The sequence below is a fragment of the Monodelphis domestica genome, chromosome 8, assembly GCF_027887165.1.
Source record: "Monodelphis domestica isolate mMonDom1 chromosome 8, mMonDom1.pri, whole genome shotgun sequence".
NCBI lineage: Eukaryota > Metazoa > Chordata > Mammalia > Didelphimorphia > Didelphidae > Monodelphis > Monodelphis domestica.
The window spans coordinates 110,706,594-110,726,008 of NC_077234.1; positions in this window are offsets into that span (position 1 = coordinate 110,706,594).

The window sequence follows — 19,415 nt, forward strand, 5'->3', positions numbered from 1 at the left end:
TACTTGTAATAGACTTTGTGAAATACTGGAGGGTATTGAAATGGGAGGGTTTGAAATCTTTGAAGATCAGCAGTAGCCTGAGGCATTAGCATAACTGATGGCAAAGTTTGTATTGAGAGTGTTACACAAACTAAACACACTAACAAAATACAGTTTCAAGACTCCTAGAAGATTCTTTCAACTGATAGCAACATAATTCTTTTTATTTTACACATGTAAACAATTTTAAAGTAATTGTTTTCTGAAATTTTGTCATCCTTTTTCTCTCCATCCTAAACTTTACTTCTCTCCAAGACTTCACGTTAACATGGAATAGGTTTTATATGCATTATCATATCACATATATTTCCATATTCATGACATTGTGGAAGACATACACTAGAGAAAAATTCATAGAGGAAATAATGTGAAGAATGATATGCTTCAATCTGCCTTAAGACTTCATCAGTTCCTTCTATGGTTATAAATAGTCCTTTTTTGGTCATAAGTCTAGCTACTCTTCTTTCAGAGGACTTCATGAGTTCCCCACGTAGGGTAGGAAATGACTTCTGGCAGGTAGGAGCTGTGAAAGAACTGTTTGCTAAATGTGTTCTCTAAAGTCAACCCTACTTTTCCCTTGACTCTTTGCAGTACTGGGAGAACATGTGAGACTTTTGGGAGGAATTACCAATTATTTTTATTATGCCACCTTATTAAATACCTTTTAACAAAACCAATTATGTCTAGTTGACTAGTTGATATCAATTGTTAATCTTAATGGGAGAACATATTAGTATCGGCAAATGAGCTCTCTCTATATATAGTATTAGAACAGCATTTCCAGTGAGGTGAATGGGGAACAGCTACATGGCTCAATGAGTAGAGTGCTGGGCCTGGAGTCAGGAAATGCATCCTCAAAAATTCAAATCCGGCCTCAGATACTAACTGTGTTTGCAAGTCACCTAACCCTTTGGTTTCAGTTCTCTCATCTGCAAAATGAGCTAGAGAGGAAAATGGCAAAGTACAGCAGTATCCTTGCCAATAAAACCCCAGTGGGGACATGAAGAGTCAGAAATGACTAAAACATGACTCAATAACAACCACCCAATGGTGGAACTATCCAACCTGCTAATGTGAGTGAGAGAATTGTCCCAGAGCATGTGTTATTTTAATATAAATATTTTTTTATAACAGAAGTATATCCTCTATTTCTATTACAGGAAAATAACTAGCTAGCATATTCACATGAGACACAATATGTACCTTTATGGTAATAACAGTATTTTAAGAGATGATATCTAGAGAAATGACTCCTAGGATAATAACTCATGGTAAATACATAGGAAAGGTGTCAAGATATAGGAACTTGTTCTGCAAGATATGACATTTACCTTTATTTTTTCAATTTTCATTTGAGTATTTTTCCATGGTGACATGATTCATGTTCTTTCCCTTCCCCCTTTCTCCTTCCCCATCCCAGAGTTCAATACCTATTTCTGTATTAATCATTTTTGTAATAATCTTTTAAATACCCAAATCTAACATTCAATACCCATATAAACAAGGGAAAAATCATATGTTTTCCTTCTGCATTTCTATTCCCACAGTTCTTTCTCTCAGTGTAGATAGCATTCCTTCTCATAGTTAAGTCCCTTAGGATTGTCCTGGATCATTGCATTGCTATCAGTAGTAAGCTGATTACATATAATCATCCCACAATGTTTCAGTCTCTGTACAATGTTCTCCTGGTTCTGCTCATTTCACTCTGCATCACTTTGAAGATATCTTTCCAGCTCATATGGAAATCAAAAAGTTTGTTGTTCCATCACCATCATATACCACAATTTGTTAAGTCATTCCAATAGAGGAATATTCCCTCATTTTCCATTTTTTTGACACCACAAAGAGCATGACTATGAATATTTTGGAACAAAGATTTTTCATTATTATCTCTTTGGGGTACAAACTAGTTTATATTTAAATGTGAATACAGGACCATCATTCTAGCAACAGAGAATAATTTTTTAGAAGTCATGAATTGTGCAAAGAGCCTCATGTATAAAACAAATCCCATTTAGCCCAATGGCCTATAGCAGTAAGTACCAAAATGAAGTAAATATTAATAGGGTGTCAGTTTGTGCAAAGTCTATTCTCTTAAAACAGAGAAAGAGAATGATAATTGTTTTGAAAAAATAAATACTGTTTATAATAATTTAATATTGCTCACTTCTTAAGTTTTGCCACATAATTAAGCTATTTTAAAAAAAATTACTAAATTAAAGAAGTGTTGAAATCTATATATTTATTGGAGTAAATAACTACAGTGATATTAAGTATCATGAAAATATTGAAGTGTTTTCTCTTCACATAAGTTACTGACTAAACTTCCTCTAATATTGCATTGAGGATATAATTTGTCTACTCAAGATTTTGTGATAATTCCCTATGATACAGTCCATCCATACTTCTTTCTAGTTTATAAGGTTTATTCATTATTTGATATACACAGTCTCCTCTTCAGGAAAAAATACAATATATTTTCTTCCTTTTTCATGAAAGAAAGAAGAAATACCAGGGGGAACATTATGTTGACTCTTAAACTTGATTTAATGCACCCAACTTGCTACAATTTGGGGTTTAGTCAAAGATTACTTCTGAAAACTGGAAAATTCTAGTATTTGTAAAACATATAGGTACATATTAAGGAACATTAGTCAGGGTAGCTTCCAGATTTCTGGTTAATGTGAGAATGAAATGCAATGGATCTGTACCCAATTCATTCATATTGAATGGAACAAAGCTCTGGCATAGCAATGAACTAAACTTTCCAATTATTTTCCCTTTATCTGGCAGACAGTTCAGGTCATTTGGAAATGGATGACCCAGGTTTAGAATATAATTCCACAGCTATGCTAAGGGCAATTCTATGTCAAACAAATAAGCTCATTCTTAACTAACTTCAAATGTATCATGCACATTGTAAAGAGCATTGAATGTGGAGTCAACTATGTTCCCATTTATGTTCTTCTGAGTTGCATAAACTTGGTCAAGTAATTTAGTCTTTGAGGCTCAATTTATCATTCAGCAAAATGGAGAAGTTGTTGAATTAGATGACCCTTCTAGATTAAAATCGATGATGTTGATCATATCAGATGTTCTTAACTATGATAATGATAAAAAATAAATCCTTAATACATATTTTAGCTTGATATATAATTACTGTATAGCTGAAATTGTCAAGTCTGGAACAAGATCTGTTGCAACTTCTGGCATGAATTATTGATGCAAACAACAAAAATTTTATTAGGTGATCAGAATTTATAATGATTCTTGCATAGGCTGATTATTTCTGGGATTTTTGAACTCCTGGGATGCATTGGAATTTTATATAAGCTGTTCTGTTGTCACCAAAATTCTACATGTGGAATAATATTTGATGATTGGAAGCACTGGTGTAATAAAGAATTTTGTTTTCCAAAACAGAATGATTGTTATGACTTTAGTAGCATTTCTAATTATTTTAAAATGGAAATGATACTAATAAAATATAGAGAAGAATTAATTTCAAAAATTGAAAATGAAAACAAAAACAAGTTGATTCAAGTAGTTGGCTGATTGAGCAAACCAACATTGGCATGTAATATAAAGTAAATTACAAATGTGAGTCAGTGTAAGTAGAATAAATATTCCAAAGACTATTTTATTGTTTTAATTAATATTTTATGGTTTACTTTAATCTTCTTTCAAATAAAAGTTTCTTCTCTTATATTTCTAAAAATTGCCTATCAACAGTTTTGCAGGACCATTAGCCCAATTGTTGAGCCGAAGATAAAAGGCAAAAGTTGGTTGGCATGTCAAAAATGAATGAATTAAAATTAAATGCTCTTCATTATTTTAAATACATTTTCTGCCCAATTTCACTTTGGCAATAAAAATGTTCTTTTTCAATTATGAAAAAAAGGATTTGGAGACAATCAGTTAGCAACATTTATTAAGTACTTACTGGATGCCAGATATTGGGGAGAACAGGAAAAAATTGTCTTTTGTGTCTGAAAGTTTCATGTGAAACAGGAAATTAGGAAATATGTAAGTGAAAATACATAGAAACACATTTTAAGATGTAGGTGTTTCAAAGAGCAATGGGATTTGAGGGTGTTTTCAAGTAATTGAAGGAAATATAGGTGACAGTAGAAAAAGGAAATCCTGTGGTACTATTTTGAAAGGAGTTCATTTCTTGAATAGTAGCAGGATGTGAGAGGGATAATAATAATAAGTGACATCATAAAGCACTTTAAGATTTACAAAATGTGTTAGAAATATCTCACTTATCTTTGCAATTTGAACCTTGCAAAGGCCTTTTTAACCAAGTACTGTTATTAACCCTATTTTCCAGACAAAGGAACTGAAACTTAGAGATTTCTCTTTGGTCACATAACTAGGAAGGTTCAAGAGTCAGGATGTGAATCTAAGTATTTCCTATTTCTAGGTACAGCCCTCTTTCCATTATCCTATATTGGATGAAGTAGAAAGTACTTACCAATTGGTCCTAAATTCAGAAAATCTAAATGGAAATCCTGGTTCCAATATTAATTACTTGTGTATATCTATGTCACTTCAGATCTCTGTTCTTCAAATACTTCACCTGTAAAATAAGAATAATGATCATTGTGATTATTGATGACAGTGGAGGCAATGATAATTATTATCATAATGATAAGATACAAGGCATGTACTTTCTATGTGCTTCAAGCATGAATGATAAGTTGGACTTAGAGCCAGGAAATACTGGATTCAAATATAATTTTTGAATCTTGGTATTCAGATATTCATTTGAAATCACTTACCCTCTTTGCACCAAAGGGACTTCAGGATGTATCTACTGAGGTATTGTAGATTATTGTGGTGTGAGGCCATGTTTGAGCTGGGCCAGTTTATTTTGTAGGCAATCTTAGAGATAGATTGCTAGACTTGAAGTCAGGAAGAACTGAGTTCAAATATTGGGCCAAATATTAATTCCGCAATCCTGAACAAACTACCTAATTTCTCTTAGTCTTCCTTTCCTAATCTATAAATTGAGGGTATAATAGTAGATTTCTAACAGGATTATTGGGATGGTCAAATGAGAGGTTATCTTCAAATTCTTTGCAAACTTTAGACACTTTTGTTAATAATAAATGTTTGCTTTTTCTGATACATTTAATTTGTTTTAGATAATTTCAATAACTTCATGACATAGATAGCATGATAATGTTTGTTTTAGCTATTTCAAGGGTCACTGAAATAAGGAGAGTACATTGCAAACTTCAAAGGGTCAGAAAAAATCTGGCCAATGTTTCTTAAATAAAGCAGTTAGATGTAGTATGACTAGAACTGTGGAACTAGAGTCAGGATGACTCATCTTCCTGAGTTCAAATCTGGTCTCTGACACTTACTTGTTGGATTAACCTGGTCAAGTCACTTAAACTGTTTGCCTCAGTTTCCCCCTCTGTAAAATGATCTGGAGAATGAAATGGCAAACTACTCCAGTGTCTTTGTCAATAAAACCCCAAATGGGGTCATAGAGTTAGAAAAAAACTGAAACAACTCAACAACAACAACAAAAATGTTAAGGAAGGAAGGACAAAGCTTTCTTTTTGAGACATTTTTAAAACATTAACATGCACAATTTACAACTTACCTTCAGAATTTGGGGATGAAATAAAAATACATTAGTGAGGTATATGATTTACACTGCACAGAATCCAGGGTGAGTAAATTATCTTCTTTCACAAGTTAATTTCTCTTTTAAATTTCAATTATTTAAATGTTCAGTTTCAAATTCTTCTCTTCCTTTTTCTCCACCCATTGTTATGGTAAGAAAAATAAAACTCATAAGAAATTCAAAACAAATTTTCATATTAGATATGATAAAAATTAAGAGAAGAGAAATTTAGTTCTATTTGCACACTGAGGTTTTTCAGTTTTTTATCTGGTTATGGATAGCATATTTAAGCATCAGTCCTTTGAAAATGGATTGGTCATTGTGTTGACCAGAGCAGCTAGGTATATAAAAATTCATTATTTTACAATATAATTGTTAATAAATTCATTTCCTGTTTCTGCCCAATTATTTTTCATTACTTCATACAAGAGTTCCTAGGTGGTTCAGTGAATAGTGAACTAGGCATGGAAATGGGAGGTTTTGGATTCAAATCTGAAGTCATATACATTCTAGTTGTGTGAACCTTAGGCAAGTCACTTAATCTTATTTGCCTACCCCTCCTTGCCTTGACAGCAATACTTAGTAATGCTTCTAAGATAGAGGATAAGAGTTTTTGACAAAAAAAAAAAGGAATTCACAGATATTTCAGAAATCATCCCCTTCATCTATCTACTTATTTAGCATGATAATAGATGATATAGTAATTAAGCAGTACAGTGGAGGTAGTGCTGGGCATGGAGTAAAAAAGACTTGGATTCAAATCTGGATTCAAGAATGTGACCTTAGGAAAGTCATTTAAACTCTGCTTATATCAGTTTTCACAAAATAGGAATCATAGTATCTACCTATCAGGATGGTTGTGAGGATCACATGAGCTATTTGTAAAGCTCTTAGCACAGTACCTGATGGAAAATAAGGGGTTAATTAATATTTATTTCCTCTAATTCCTTATACCTACAGAGGAAAGCATAGAAAGATTTTTTTTTAAAAACGCTTACCTTCCACCTTAGAATCAATACTGTATATTGATTCCAAGGCAGAAGAGTGGTAAGGGCTAGGCAATGGGGGTCAAGTGACTTGCCCAGGGTCACACAGCTGGGAAGTGTCTAAGGCCAGATTTGAACCTGTGACCTCCCATCTCTAAGCCTGGCTCTCAATCCACTGAGCTACTCAGATACCCTCATAGAAAGACTTTTGAATGAAACAGCAGCCTCACTGGTTCAAATCAGTTTCGCAGAAGATTGGAACATGCCTTCATTTTGGCTTTATAAAGAGAGATAGGGAACACTAAAAAGGTAAGACAATTTCACATTGTTCTTATAGCAATAGCTAGTAAGAATATACCCTGAGAGTTTATACACACTAAGAAACTCCTTGGTTAATACAAGTGTTCTCTTCCTCTTGGCTCACCATTGTGAAATATTATTGGTGCTCTGAGATTTGTATAAGTCCAAAACATAAAGTGATAGAGAGCTGAATCCACTTTCAAAGCAAACCCAGACCACTTCTCCAGAAGATGTTTTTCTGGATTGGTATTCTCCTTTAAAGTGAAACTGATCTCTCCCACCTGAAACTGAGTGGACCTTTCCTTTGCTCTTATTATATTCTTTTGGTATCACGGTTATTTGTGTGCTGGGTTTGACTTTGTTGGAAAGCCTGAAAATGATAAATATTTGTTGAATGAAATGATCTCCTTAGAGGATGTCTGAGGCAGCTTATTAGAAATCCCAAAAGAATAAGAAGTATTCCTTGAGTCCTTATGGCCACCATAACTGGGGCAAGTAGAGAGACTGAGGAAGATAGTGCTATTTTGAAGTTGCCTTTTGAAATGAAATTCTATTTTCACAGAAACAATAGTAAAAATGTTACAAAATGGCATTACTTTCATAAATACAGAGAGCATATACAGTCTACTTAACTACTAACAAAGCTGAATAAATAGGTTGCCTCATAACCTAATCATAGGTTATGTCATTTCCAAGGGAAATATTATATATATGTATATGTATATATACATATATATAAAACATATACATACACATATATGTGGTTATAGATACTAATAAGGCAAAGTCAGATAACCTTAGCTTTAGAACAATCTCTGGACATTAGTAGGTCTAATTTCTGTCTTGTGCATGTCTCTCTTTTATTAACTCATTTATAATTGATCAGTTAGCCTCTGTTTGAACACTTGTACTAACAAAGAACTCATTACCCCATGAGGCAGTATTAATAGGTTTGAAGTTCTTCTCTGTGTTCTGCTGAAATTAGACTCTTTGCCCCTTTCATCAACTCTTTCTAGGAATTATACAGTATAAATATAATCACTCTTTCATATAGAAAACTTCAAAAGATTTGCAAATAGCCACCATGCCCATTCCTACCCAAGTCCACTCCAAGCTAAATATTCCTAGTTAATATTATGGAAAATAGAAACAAGGTTTTTCTAATCTTCATAGGCTAGAACTGTAGGTTCTGTGGACTATACTATGTGGTCATGTGCTACAGTTTTGAACATCTGTGCCATTAAAATATCAGTTCCAACCCATCTAATTCTGTTTGTTATAATATTGAATTTGATATTGGAGAGGAGAGTTCAATAATAAAATGCAGTAGAATGAGATAACTCCAGCAAGTAAGTAATGATAAAGATGCTCACATGAATTTCAAAACTGTATAAGATCAAAAGGTGTTGATATATGGTTTAAAGTTTAAGAAAAAACACTTTATATAATTTAATCTTGATCCAAGCTCCAAAAAGTTAGCATTACAGATAATGTCTCAATTTTATAAATTAAGAAACTGAGGTTCAAAAAAGTGGCATCCTTGATCTCATAGGTTGAAAGTCAGAGATGGACTTTATCAAGTCATTCCTGAATCTAAATCCAGAGTACCTACCACTGTAGCATGTTGCATTTGTAAATATATGACTCTTTTATTTTTCAGGAGAAAGGAAATAGAATAAGCTAAAATACAAAATACTTGGGGTTGTTGAGTTGAAGAGTAAAAGGAGACCTGGTGACTGTAGTCAATCTATATATTATTATGCAAAATTTAATATGTGTAAATATGTATGACTCTTCTAAGGCAGCAGTTTTCAAACATTTGTGTATCATGTGCCCTTTTGGTTGTCTGGTGAAAGCTATTGACCTCTTCTCAGAATAGTGTTTTTAAAGCCATAAAATTTAGGATTATAAAGAATTTTTTTTAAATAAAGATACTAATTAAGTAATGTTTTCTTTTCCTAATTCATGAATCCTCTGAGATCTAGATGACTTCTTTAGTTTTATTAACCTGTGATCTCATCATATTAGATTTTTTTTGTTGCATGGTTCCTCTTAGAAAAAATGAAGATTTTAATGGTCATCACAGTGAGGCTAATAGCTTCTAGGACTTGAAATATGAACTTTCAAAAAGTACTACACATACCACATACTTCCTCTGGTCTGGAGAAGACCATCTGCACTCAGGTGAGATATCTTTTTTGTGGATTTCTTAGTTCATTTTGTTATTTGCTAAATATATGACTATATGAATACCCAGAAATCTGGCCCTGTGGGAAGCATAGCCTTACTGGCAAAACAAGGCCATAGATTATGACACTTAGTGAATACCTGCCATATCCTCTCATGTTGGGATAATTATTAATAGAAGATCTCAAATATTTATGCACATACACATATTGTTTAACTGAAGAATAATGAAGATATTGTTTAGCAGCAGTTGAAATACACACTGATCTGGAGGGTAAGTAGAAAACAACAGAGATATAATTAGTAAAGGAAATAAATGTGTTGTTTAGTCATTTCAGTTGTGTCTAACTCTTAATGACCCACTTTGGTATTTTCTTGGCAAAGATACTAGAGTATTTTTGCCTTTTTCTTCTCCAGCTCATTTTATAGATTGGAAAACCTAGACAAATGAGGTTAAGTGACCTACCCAAGGATCACGTAGATAATAAAATTGAGGCTGGATTTGAACTCAGGAAGATATCTTCCTTCCTTACATTCTACCCACTGGGCCCCCTAGTTTCCCACAAAGGATATTTGGAATTGGGAGAAAATATGTGTAGCACTAGGTAAAATTGTGTAATCATTCTCTGTACCATGTGGAAAGATTGACATTAATATAGCATTTCATGAATAAGCACATGTATATGCAAATAAAAGCCACATATGTCTCTGTGTGTGTCTGTATATGACAATACATTAATTAATCAATTTTTCAATCATCAATCATTTCTTAAATACTACTATTTGTTCCAGGGATTATACTATGTATTTAGTGTGTATTTAAAGTAAAATGGGACAGTGCCATCAAGAAATTTATATTCTCTTGAAACAAATGACATCTATGTTTATATATGTATAAAAACAGATGAGATTTTAAACAAAAAATACTTGGTGAAAGAGAAGTCAACATTTAGGAGGTGACAAATTAGCTCTAGGGAAAGCAAAAGTAGAGGCAGAGGGAAATTACTGAGAATGAATTATTATTTCATAATTGATACAGAGAAGTAAGATGGGATCTCATGTCTGAAGAACAGCAAAAAAAAAAAAAAAAAAACAAAAACAAAAACAAAAACAAAAAAACAAACCCAAAAAACAAAAACAAACAAAAAAAAAAAACACTTTGGCCAGAAATTGAAGCATGAGATCTCTGAAATGAAGGGATGAGAAGAAGACTGGGGTCATAGACTGGAGCAAGGTTGTGAAGTGCATTAAATATCAAAAGAGTGTGTATGTGATCCTAAAGGCAATAATGAACTGCTAGAAGTTATTAAGCAGGACAGTTCTATTGTCAGATATATGCTTTAGGGGTATCTCTTTGAGTGAGGGTAAGGATGTGAGGATGACACTGACTGAGGTCAGGAACCTGAATGCCTGCAAAGATGATAATATACCAGATAATACTACAAAAATAGCACACCTAGATTTCAGAAAAAGGATATTCTTGTGTACCCAGTAAGGATATGGTCAGCATGTTAGCATACTTAATAGGATTTGGAAATGGCTAAGTGATTGATTTCAAAGATAATTATTATAAAATTCAAGTAAAATTGGGACATTTCTATGGATTACCATAGGGTTCTTAGGGTTGTTATGTTTGACATTTTAATCAAATATCTGAGTGAAGACTTAGATTATATGCATACAAAATTCGTGAAGATAGCAATCTTCATGGAATAATACAGACATTTGGGTAAAGAATTTGAATATAAATAAATTTTTACCAACTGCAATAAGCCAGCTATGTAATGGAAATTAATAGACATAAAGACTTCCTTTCAAACACTTAGCTGTACAATTAGAGATTAAAGGACAATGCAACATAGACTCACAGAAGAAAGGCCTAAATCATAGTTTCACTCTCTTACAGTTGGAAGGAACCTTGGAGGCCATTAAGTCCTGAACAGGAATCTTCTGTTCAAGTGATTATCTACTCTTTGATTAACTATTTCTAGTGATGGCAAAATAAGTGGCTTCCTAGACAGTTCACTTTTGAATGGGTCTAATTGCTAGGAAGCTTTTCTTTCCATCAAACCAAAATTTACCTCTTTGCAACTGCCAGACAGTGCGTCTCTCTAGCATCTCCTGACATCATAAGAATGATTATAATTTCTTTCCCAAAGGTCACATATCAAAATACCATTGGCATACATTATGCCAAAATGACTCGGAATTCATCTTACATATATTCATTATTTTATCTGATGCTCATGTGGAATGCTCTCCTCTATTTTTACCATTCTAGAAACTCTCTTCTGCATGCACTCTATTGGTTGGTCCTCTTAAAATGTGTTTTCTAGAACTGACTATGATAATTCAAACATGTTCTGATAAGATCATGTTGTGGTGGGATAATCATTTTCCTTATTCTACACAATATGACTTTCAATGAAGATTAAAATGGGCTGCTTTCTGACACATTTGAGTTTAAAGTCCACTGGATTTTCTTCATGAACTTTTGTTTAGCCATATTTTTTATTTGTGAAGTTGACTGTGTAAATCCAAATATAGGATTTTATATTTACCTCTGTTAAATTTCTCCCTCTAAGTTTGATTAATTTTTGAGATGTCTAGATCCTTACTCTGTCATGTGTTATCTATCATTCAAAGTTTTGTGCTAGTTGCAAATTTAACAAGGATACCACATATATAATCTCCATTTTATGAGTTATAAAATTATTATATCAAATTATATATCAAATTATTTCTAAAAATCATAAATAGCACAAAGCAAAGAATAGATACTATGGTATTCCACTAATTATTTTCCTCTGACATTAGTCCATTATGTACTATTTGTAATTTGTTATTCAGTGGCTTTATATCAGTTATTTAATGAACAAATATTTTTAGTGCCTTCCATATGTCAGATAGTATGCTAAATACTTGGGATAAATGTACCAAAAATAAAAGAAATAATTCTTGCTTGCAATGACCTTACATTTGATTGGAACTATACAGCACAAAGTAAATAAATGGAAGTACATTAAAAGCAATATACATAATACAAATACATACAAACTATTTTGGCAGGGAAGATATTAGTATTTATGGTTTCAAGTAAGGTATTGTGCATAAGATGCTGTTTGAATTTAAAAGAGGGATACTATATTGTGGGAATAAGAAGGGAATATTTTATTGGGACATGGTCTGTTCCATGTGAAATCTGGGAATTTGGAGATGAACAGTTGTGTGAAAGAAACAGAAAGAAGACCAATTTGACTGGCCTGAAGCATGTGGGAGAGGGAGTAATGTAAAATAAGGTAGGAAAGATAGATAGCAAACAGAATTTGCTAGACCTCAAATGCTACTGTTAATTTCTATTTGATCCTTGAAGCAATAAGATGCCAATGGAGTAGCAATATTTAACTCACCATACTATATGTCTAATTTACTTATTTTCATCTTGATCACAAACAAATGTTTTATTGAGATTTAGATGCTTGTGATCATTCCTTGATCCCCTCAGCCAATTACTTGTTCCTGATGAAGTCCTTACTGGTTCTTAGAGATCATCACATCTATTACTAATTGTTCATCCCAAATCGCTTTAATATATTGAAGATTGTCCAATTATTGTCAATTTTTGCCAAATGATAATATGAAGATTCTATTCATTTATCAATACCCACTTCTTGTTTGTTTGTTTGCTTTTAATAGGAAAACATTTATCTACTATCAGTCCTGAGGCATAATTTTTTCAAAGATACATTCCTTACAAGTTTAACAATTTAATATACTACTTATTTTAGTAGCTTGAAATGTACTTCTTCTGAGGAGAGGATGATGTTGAGCACAGCTTTCTCCAGTCTTATAATATCCTCACTAATCTGGGTGTTCCCCTCACAGTTAAACTTTCAAGTCTTCCTATTAGGAACCTCATTTTCCTTGCTGCAGATAATGAGCAAAGTAAGTGATGAGTCATTCGCTCTTCTTTCCATTATCAGTTATTTTAATGCTATACACCCTAAACAATGTTGCTGTCCATTTTGTGATCTTGCTCCTTTCTCAACAAAAAACCAAAACCAAATAAACAAAAATTTTCATTCATTTCTTTGTCTTTACTATTTGTTTTCACCTCCAACTAATTTTGAGTATGAACACTTCTGACATTATTTTTATAAGTTTCTGTCATTCTTTTGTATTACCTTTTTGACATTTACTATATACTTTGAAATATGTTTTCTCCGTAGATTTAAAAAAATATAAGTTAATCACTTCCTAGTAAAGCTATATTAACAATGGTAGTCATTCTGTACTTTTCTTGCCTATAAAAACTATAGGGAAGAACTAATAAGCCTTTAGGATTTCACTTTTGAATGGTGAGATAGCTCTTCAAATTAAAAAATAAATTAAACTTGTGTAGATTTTGAGTTCAGCATTTTTACATTATAGCCAAAAGAATATACCAGTAATATTACTTTGTTATATATACATTATATAACATGTATGTGTATACATGTTATATAATGTATATATTAACTTACATTAATAGAAGCTTGGTGTTCAAAATAAATGAAGTGATAGTCTGACTATATTCTGTCTTAGTAAAATTGCATGTTGAATGTGTTTTGTGATGTGTTTGTATGTGTGTGCATGTTTATAATTGGAATTATTTAATTTCAAGATGAGCAGATTTTCAATTTATATGATCACTGTCTTCAGATATGAAAAGATTTGCATTGAAAGAATAGTGAGATGTTTTCTTCTTGTTCCTAGAAGTTAATATTGGGATAAATTGGTCAAAGTTACAGGGAATTGGATTTCAGCTCCATTTAATGTACAAAATCCTAGTAATTATAACTGTAAAAGTGAGATCTTTATAAATTTTCCTCCTTTATATGAATATCATATTCTTTGTGACAGATGGACTATTATTTACTAAAGGTGTTATACAGGGAATTTGTATTTCACACATAGGTTGGGTTAGATGACCTTAGAATTCCTTTCCTACTTTAAGATTTTGCAACTTTATGATGTTATTTGCAGGCCTGTCATGTGGAAGTGGGAGTCTAATTCTGTGTGCCTCCAGATTGAAGAACTGGGACAAAAAGATGGAAATTATGGGGAAGCAGATGTCCTCAATGGGAGGAACAGCTAGAACAGCTAGAACTCTCTAGCAATGAAATGAGCTACATTCTCCTTTCCCCAGACGCAAATAGAGATAGTCCTTCTCTTTGCCAAGGCCAGCTCTTCTCCATGTATGCCACTTGATCCCATTCTTCTTTTGCAGAATGGAACCTCAATCATTCTCTCCCTGCTTTCTCATCGTTATCTGAGAGTCACTGTCTTCCTTCAAGCAAAGCACAAGTACCATTTTTGCATGAAATCTTTCCTGATACCTCCAGCTGCTAAAGACCTCCCTCGAAAACTACTTTATATTGAACTATTTTGTACTTATCCTTTTTATATTTGTGCCATATACCTCTTCATGTTGCTGTTGTTTCCTCAGAAGATAAGTTTCTTGTGAGTAGGGATAGTTACCTTCTTTATATTATATTATAATACCTAGTACCAGGTGTGTGCTTAATTAATATTTGTTGGCTGATTAATAGTGAGTGAGTGCCCAACTGAATGAAATATTTAAATGATGACTGAATGATCATCTCTCACATATGTTATAGAATATCTTTTTTCCTTCAATATGAGTGAGAGGCTGAAATAAATGATGGCAAGATATCTTCAAACTCCAAAATTCTGATATAATTTAACTTTCACAGCATAGTCTGCTTATATATAATTTGAGTGCTGTTGTGTATCATTCAGTTGTTTTAGTCACATTTGACTCTGTGAATCCATTTGGGGTTTTATTGCCTAAGACACTGTAGTGTTTCGCCATTTCCTTCCACAAACTCATTTTATAGATGAGGAAACATGAAGTAAACAGCATTTACCCAGGATTTGCCCAGGGTGTATAAATGAAATTTTACCCCCCAGAACTCTCTTTCCCAGCTTCCCATGTTCCTTCTCACCTTACATACTAATGTGTGTGGGGTATTTTTTGGGGAGCTCCTCCTCATTGCTCTCTCCTCCCAGAATCATGGCTGGTGGAGGTTGGGTGAGAGCAAGGAAGGAGAATTTTACTCAGGTGTTTTTACTCAAACTTTTACTTTTGTTATTTTATTTCTTCTCCTCCAAGTAATTATTAATAAATCTTATAAAATATTATATTTGGAGTTATTGGATATTAATTTAAATCTTACAAGGGCCACATAACTAGAAAGTGTTTGAGGTCAGATTTATACGCAGGAAGATATCTTCATGACTTTAAGCCTAGCACTCTATTCACTGTGCCACCTAACTACCCTGAGCATTTCAGAAACGTGTTTTAATCATGTTGAATTCTGCCTTAAAAAGGAAAAGAGTAGTTTAAAATTTTTCACATATTTTATTGCACATTCTGTAATAATTTACACAGTGTTGCCATGTGGAATAATTTCTATAGTTTTCTAAATTAAGATAGTAAACATATCAAAATCAACTGAAAAAGAACAGTTATATGACAAGCCAGTGGCGGAATGAAGTTTATTATTCAGCTTCATAAATCCAAGATCTTTATTTATATCAGAGTGATCTCATCTGGGATATGAAATTATTTGGAACATGGCAGAATAAGGAAAAGATACTCAGTCTTAGGAAAAATAAAATGGAAAACTTCATGATTATCAAATTAATTAGAGCTACTAGTGAACAAAAGTCTGATTAATTTTTCACTAGTTTGTTGTAAAAACTTCCATTCACTTTGCCTCTGTAGTCTTTGTGCATAATAATGAAAAAAATTATATAAAATTTTTTCAGTAATTAGAGAATGTTTATTGAAGACCTGTTTACTCATAAGCTTTCTCCTAATTTCAGTGGGAAAAAAAAAACTAAAGCTCAGAAAATTGAAATGATTTTCTACTGCCTTTATAGCATATTATCACAAATATTTTAGATATGTTTTATTTCCAAGTTTTAAATATAATTAATTAATAGAGTTTAAAATTATTATGAATTTTTTGGTAATCCCCTCCTTCCATATCTACAGAATTCTCCATAGTCAACTTTATGTAGTAGAATAGGTCATGACATTTGAGTCAGAGGTCCTGGATTTAAATCTTCCAACCCATTCAAGGTAGCCTTACTGGGTCTTGGTTTTTTTCAACTTTGATATGACAAGATTAAACTACCTGGTCTCTGTCAACTATCTTACTTTCTGTTTGTTTCAAAATCTCAATACGTGATTGGGTATAAAATTATTGCTTTATTTGCTAAAAGTTTTGACATTAAAATAAGATGAAAAAAAGAAGATATTAGTGATGTTTTACTTATAATTTAAAAATTATTATTTATTTATTTTTAACATTACTTAAAAAAAATGTTCCAAGTTCTCTCCCATCTCTCCAGTTTCTTCCCCATCCAGTGTAAAGATAAGTAAAATTTATTAATTATACATGTAAAATTCATGACATTTTCTGGAAACCCAACTGCCATGGATAACTTATTTATCTGTATCCCATCCACATCTGTGGATATATATATATATATATATATATACATATATATATATATATATGGATATATATATATCTGACTATATATATAACTGACTATATATATATATATATAGGGGTGGCAGAATGACACAGAGTTTCATATACATACACTAATAATAGCAAGTAAATTTATTGGATGTCACAATGTCAGAAAAAGTCATGGAAGATTGCAAGAATAATATTCACCAAATGTTTTATTTTGGGTAATGCCATGTTGCTTAAGATATTTTCCTAGATCCTCCCTCATCGATAATTAGTGAATCTATCAATATAAAATTTTGGGGTTCTTTTCTAATAGAGTTGAGAGTCTCAGAAAATGCCAATTATGCTGGCCTTCCTCCTTGCTTAGAGATTTTAGAATTAATACATATTCTTATTAGTTAGGTATAGAAATAATTACCATTCCTTGCCCTTCCTAGTGGAGACAAGTATGGTTCTACACTATTTATTTTTCCAAATTACACTTTTAATTGTATTCCACAGTCACTAATGTGGCTCAGGGCTTTAGTTCTTTAGTTTTTCAAAAACTCTTATTGAAATTTCTAGCTACAATGCCTTAAAGCTTCAATAAAATATTTGAGATACCCTATATATTAATGGGAAAATTACATAAATTAGGCACACAAAGTTGGAGTGATTCATTCATTAATATTCCTTTTCAATAATTAAAAGTATGAAATATCTACAGCTTAGTTGAGGATGTGTAGAAGGAAGAAAGCAAAAACTAAAGAAGAGAAATGAGAGAGTAAGAAGGAGGAAGACTGGGAAAATATCAGGATTAATCAAAACATGAAAAGCAAAGCAAAAGAAAATCCCCAAACTTTTTTACTAGGCCAGTCTAAACTTCAGAATCCTTACTTGAACATTTCAATGATTTATGATTTAGTCTATTTGGGCCCCTCTTCTACCTTACAGGTTTCAACCCCTCTGTGATCTGAAAGGGAGTCTCTAAGTATTGTTTTCACCATTTTTTCCCATCTTGGTGCTGAGTTTTTTTGAATTTAGCCAGAATGGTTCCCAGTTGATACATTGCTGAGTCCATTGCTGGGATTATAGTTAAAGACTTTTCTACCTGACAGAATCTGCCAATGATATTACCAATGGGCACAGCTTTCAAGAACCTAGGGCGACCTCAGAACAACACAATAAAGCCTGTGGCATCACAGTAAGATTATAAAACCTCAACTATAACAGCAACAGACATATCTGATTTGTCTGCTCTGAGGAATAGCTTTTCCATTTATATCACAAGTTAGGAGCACTTCTTAGAGTTAATATTTTTTTCAATTATAAAAGATTAAATATTCTCTAAACTAGATAATGTCAGAATTAGGCATGTATCTAAACTTCAAACAGAACATTGAAAAACCATAATAAAAAATTGGGATCATTTACAAAATTCTAGGCTTTATCCACTTCAGAATGATTCAGAAACAGATTCAAATGCAAGACTTTCTCAAATTATGGGAGGTTTAAAGAAAACTTTTAAAAGCATAAAATGGCACAAAATACAAAGCTCTTATCTTAAGCATGATGAAAATATTTGTTTAGAAAATTACCTAATTGGAATAATTATGTCTATATGTTGATGTGTTAATTACATACATAAAACCATTTTCAAACTAAATAAAGACCTTTTAAATTGAAAAAAAATAATTCTGATAATGATATAAGTCAACAATTCTATGTCACTAGTCTGACAGTGTTCTAATAAACCTCATAAAAAGGTAACAAAGTAAATACTGAAATTCAAATATTAAGATGGATGGAAATATTTACTTAGACAATTACATGATGGAAAAATTTATAAACATATCAATTAACACATATGACTTTTAAACTTAATATTTCAATGTTTACCAACCAAATTATGACCTTTTGAATGCTAAAAAATCCTGATGATTGTATAAGCAAATAATCTAAATTAATAGCCCCCTTACTAAATTAAATAATAAGTAGAAAAGATGAGCTTCACTGTAGCTCAGTATCCCAGCTACTGCAACAGTGCTATTCCCCAAGATGTACAATTATATACTCAAAGTAGTGCTTGCAAAAATATAAGTATAGTTTTTTATTCCAAATCAATGTTTACCTTTCTGAGAGAGTTATAAAGTTTAGGCGAGAAGAATAATACCTTTACTTGTATTCTGGGATCAATGCTTGAATGGATGGGAGGGAGCCTGAAAGATCTATCACTATATTATAAATCCCTTTTACTTACTGTTTTCAGCAACCTCACCCCAAACTGGTGTCTTTGTGGCATAGAGAATGATTCCTGGGCCTCAATAGAATTTTAAATCAATATATTTAATGAGGAAATAGCAAGTCTCTAGCTTACTACCCATAGAAATCCATCACATTTAGGAGGAAAGAAAACATATAAGCCTATTGAATATTCAGCCTTTTTTGGCTAGTTGCTCAAGCAAGGTGAGTTAGTATACAGAAGCAAGAGACTGAGGTTAGTATGCAGCATAAAGGGAGCGCCTTTGTAGAACAGCCTAAATTTCAAGCTGTTAATGACCAGGCTAGCAGGAAGGGAGAGCACAAGACAGGCAGTGTTGCCAAATCATATGGATCAGGGAGTTCCTCTCTGCATGCTGGCTGGTCTAGAAATAGCTTTGGCTGCCTGCAAAATTCACATCTTCTAGTTTTTTATGGCCCTGGAAGTTGGCTTTACTATATGGCTTGAAA